The 4,202-nt window shown below is 44.4% G+C and overlaps 1 non-coding gene across 1 annotated transcript; it reads right to left on the bottom strand.

Moving 5' to 3' along the window:
- Window positions 1–786: 786 nt before the first annotated feature.
- On the bottom strand, window positions 787–855 carry TRNAV-CAC (transfer RNA valine (anticodon CAC)). The gene has a single exon. It is a non-coding gene; the product is annotated as a tRNA-Val (tRNA).
- Window positions 856–4,202: the final 3,347 nt, after the last annotated feature.

Genomic DNA, 4,202 nt, shown 5'->3' with positions numbered 1-4,202 from the left:
AAAGCACCCTGAGTAGACAATACTGCCCTTGATGGACCTAAATTTCAGATTCAGTGTAAGACACCTTCACGTGTCCATATATGATTGTATGCAACAGGAAGAAGCATGTATGGGCCCTTACTCATTCTCTTTCCTTGGATTGCAGTTATGAGTTTATCTAGCTCCGTATTGATTAGTTACAGCTCTCCAGGGAGAGGCAGCATGGTGTAGTGGTTAAGATCAGTAGAGCATCTGGAGAACCAGGTTTGATCTACCATTCCTCCACATGAGTGCCAGTCTCTAATCTGGTGAACTGGGCTGGTTTCCCCATGCCTACACATGAACCCTGCTGGGTGACCTTGGGTCAGTCAAAGTTCTCTTCAAGCTCTCAGCCCCACCTACCTCACAAGGTGTCTGTTGTGGGGACGGGAAGGGAAGGAGATTGTAAGTCGGTTTCTCTTTAAAAGGTAGAGAAAATCAGCATATAAAAACCAACTCTTCTGATCTGAGAAGGCTCTATCCCAGCAGTTGTACTCAATGCGGTGACATCACTTCTGGGTGAAGCTCTATCAATCTGCCCAATCTCTATGGTGAATTCCCAGAGCACCGCCTGACATGGTGATGTCACTTCAGAGATTCCAGCGGCTGAATCTGGGACTGTCCCGGGAATATGTCCCGTTTCAACCTCATGAACACACAAGAAAATACCGAATCAGACCTTTGGTTCATCACGGTCAGCAATGCTTGCTCAGACCAATGGTAACAGGCTGACATCTTTCACATCACCTACTGCCTGGTCCTTTTAACTGGAGATGCCAAGGATTGAACCTGGGGCCTTCTGCATGTGAGGCAGATGCTCTTCCACTGAGCCACAGCTGCCCCTCTCATGGATTGCTATGGCATACTTGATTCTTGTCTTTTCCATTTTATCCTTCCAACACTCCTTGTGAGGTGGGTTAGGATAAGTGAGTGTGACTGATGAAAGGACAGCCAGTGTGTTTCATGCTGGGGTGTGCATTTCAACCCGAGTCTGCCAAATCCAATCTATGAAACACATGAAGCTGCCTTATACTGAATCAGACCCTTGGTCCATCAAAGTCAGTATTGTCTACTCAGACTGGCAGCGGCTTTCCAGGGTCTCAAATAGAGGTCTTTCACATCACCTATTTGCCTGGTCCCTTTAACTGGAGATGCCGGGGATTGTACCTGGGACCTTCTGAATGCCAATCAAATGCTCTACCACTGAGCCACAGCCCCTCACCTTAACCTCTACACCCCAATGGCTCTGTGACATATAAGAAAGACTGCAGGTCTCTGTAGATCCAAGGGAGAAAATAAATCCAAAACACAGCAATACCCTTGTGCTAGACAAATTTATTTCCCAGTCCATCCAGTGCAGAAATATTCATTTTATCTCGAGCACAACAATATAAAAATAATAAACTCTTGATTTCTTAAAACTCTGCCTGTAGGCTAAGATTTAAAGGAATAACATTATTATTATTTTTATTATTATTATTATTATTATTATTGAAGCAGATGGATAGATCATGATAGAATATGATTTTCCTTTGGTGTTTGTATTCACATGTTAAAATGCTGTTATTATGCCAATAAAGGTTTATGTATGTGATTGTTATTATTATTATTATTAATAATAATAAACCTTTTTGACATAGCCAACGGAGCTGCCTGCCGCAGTGACCCAAATCCAGCACCAGAAAAAAATTGCTCTCTGCAAACTGTATAAATGATGCAAATTGCCTACATCAGCTTCTTTTGCATAGCATACACTCTTTTTGCTAGTCATGAGGACACGGTGAACAGTCTTGCCTCTCTGGTTCAAAATCCTGTCCTGGATCATCACTGCCACCCTTTTCTCCTACTCTCTGAGGTGTCACCAGAGAACATCCATACATTCTGAATCCTATTCTCACATCCACGCGGTCTCGGAACTCGCATATCAGTTTGCCTGAGTGTTAAGATCTAAGGAAGCAGTTTTCCTGCAGGAACCTGGATTGTTTGTAGTTAAGGCTGGCAGGGAGATGCAGAGAAATCTTCTCAATCACATCCCCCAGAGGCTATGGAACTCCCTTCCATAAGAAGCAGGACGAGCGCCAACCTTTGGACAGGACTTATTTTTTTTAAACCCCAGAAGGCCTTCCGATGCCCATAATGAATGTTTTTACTGCTACTTTTATACTGTCATATACTGGTATTTCATTATTTTAAATGGTTTTATGGTAGTATTTTTTATAGTTTGTCAGCCAGCCTGGGTGCGGTCAATTAGAGGCAGAAAGGTAGCACGGAAATTTTCTAAATATTTAACACAACCCCCCACATACACTTTTAGAATGATGTGCTCTCAACACAGCACACATGTTCTGTGCCTATATTCTGCAGCTTCTCCGCAGAAAATCCACCCAGTATTCATTGCTTTTTCAAAAGAAGTATTCTGTTTCCTTCTTCCTTTCCTGGTTTATAGAAAGAGAGAGAGAGAGAGAAAGAGAGAATAAAACATGTGTCTTCTTTGGGTAAGTACCAAATACAGTCAACTTTTACTTTCCTAGCAACACTTCTAAATGCATTTAAGGACCTTTGAATTAACTGCAGGGTGGGGGAGCCTGCCTTTGATGTGCTGGGAATTTGACAGATATCTTGGAAATGTACATCTCTCCCTGCAGGGGTCACCAGGCAAAAATCAACACAACGTGGAAGGTCAACAGGTTTGAAAACCAGGCTATTATTACTAATGCTATCTTTTGGAATCAACAGGAAAACTCCCACCATCTGCAGCAGAATCAATATTGGGTCACTTCCAATATCCCACCCCCTACCTCCACCCACAAGCCAGTACCACAACTGTTGTGAGCCAAGGGCTTGATTATTATAGTTTGGTAGGACACTTGTTGGGATCTGGGGGGTGGGGGTGGCATGTGGGGCTTGGAGGGTTAAGATAAAAAAATTCTGGACAATACAGAACTTGTAGAAGATGGCATGGGTTACAAGCAGAGAGTTAGACCCTATCAAGAGGGGCTGTGGCTAAGTACAGCCTCTGCTTTACAAGCAAAAGATCCCAGCTTTAATCCCCAGCACCTCCAGTTAAAGGGACTAGGCAAGTAGGTGATGGGAAGGACCTCTGCCTGAGACCCTGGAGAGCCGCTGCCGGTCTGAGTAGACAATACTGACTTTGGTGGACCAAGGGTCTGATTCAGTATAAGGCAGCTTCATGTGTTCATCAGCTTTTCCACTTGAACACACCCAGACGGGCCATGGCTCAGTGGCGGAGCATCTGCTTGGCTTGCAGAAGATCCCAGGTTCAATCCCTGGCATCCCCATTTAAAAGGACCAGGCAATCGGTGATATGAAAGACCTCTGCCTGGAACCATGAAGAGTTGCTGCCAGTCTGAGCAGACAATGCTGACCTTGATGGACAGATGGTCTGATTCAGTATAAGGCAGTTTCACGTGTGGTCTGTATTCTAGTCGCCCTTCTCCCGGCAGCCCCATCTTCTGTGCTTGTGGCTTTTGCCCATGTAGGGCCCACAATCCACAGCACGGTTTTCAGTAGTCAAAACGGGCTCCCTCCCTTTGTCTATCGCAGTGGTTCCCAACCTTTTTTTGACCAGGGACCACTAGGACTTTTTTGTTCGGTGCAGGGACCCCAAGGTTCAAAATAAAAATTCTGAGAATTTGAAAATAAACTTTAATCATAACTGTTAGAAACATTAAACTTAGAATAATATTTGAATATATATATTTTTATAATAGAGAACTTTTAATTGAAAATATTAATTTATTATGGGTTTATAACTTTGTTTCGCGGACCTTAATTTAGTTCTCGCGGACCCCTGGGGGTCCACGGACCCCTGGTTGGGAACCAGCGGTCTATCGCTAGCGGATAACCTGCTGTAATCCAAACCAGCGTTCCTGGGTATTTGTAAGGGATGCTAGGTCCCTCTTCACCACCGGCGGGAGGTTTTTGGGGCGGAGCCTGAGCAGGGTGGGATTTGGGGAGGGGAGGGACTTCAATGCCATAGAGTCCAGTTGCCAAAGCGGCCATTTTCTCCAGGTGAACTGATCTCTATCAGCTGGAAAGCAGTTCTAATAGCAGGTGATCTCCAGCTAGTACCTGGAAGTTGGCAACCCTAGGTGCTTGGGAAGGAATTACAAGGGCCCAAATTGCTGAAATCGTTAATGCACACTAATTTAACTTACACATTT

Source organism: Euleptes europaea, chromosome 9 (genome assembly GCF_029931775.1).
Source record: "Euleptes europaea isolate rEulEur1 chromosome 9, rEulEur1.hap1, whole genome shotgun sequence".
Lineage (NCBI taxonomy): Eukaryota > Metazoa > Chordata > Lepidosauria > Squamata > Sphaerodactylidae > Euleptes > Euleptes europaea.
Note: the sequence above shows the minus strand (reverse complement) of the source record. Positions and strands in the feature narration are given on the sequence as shown.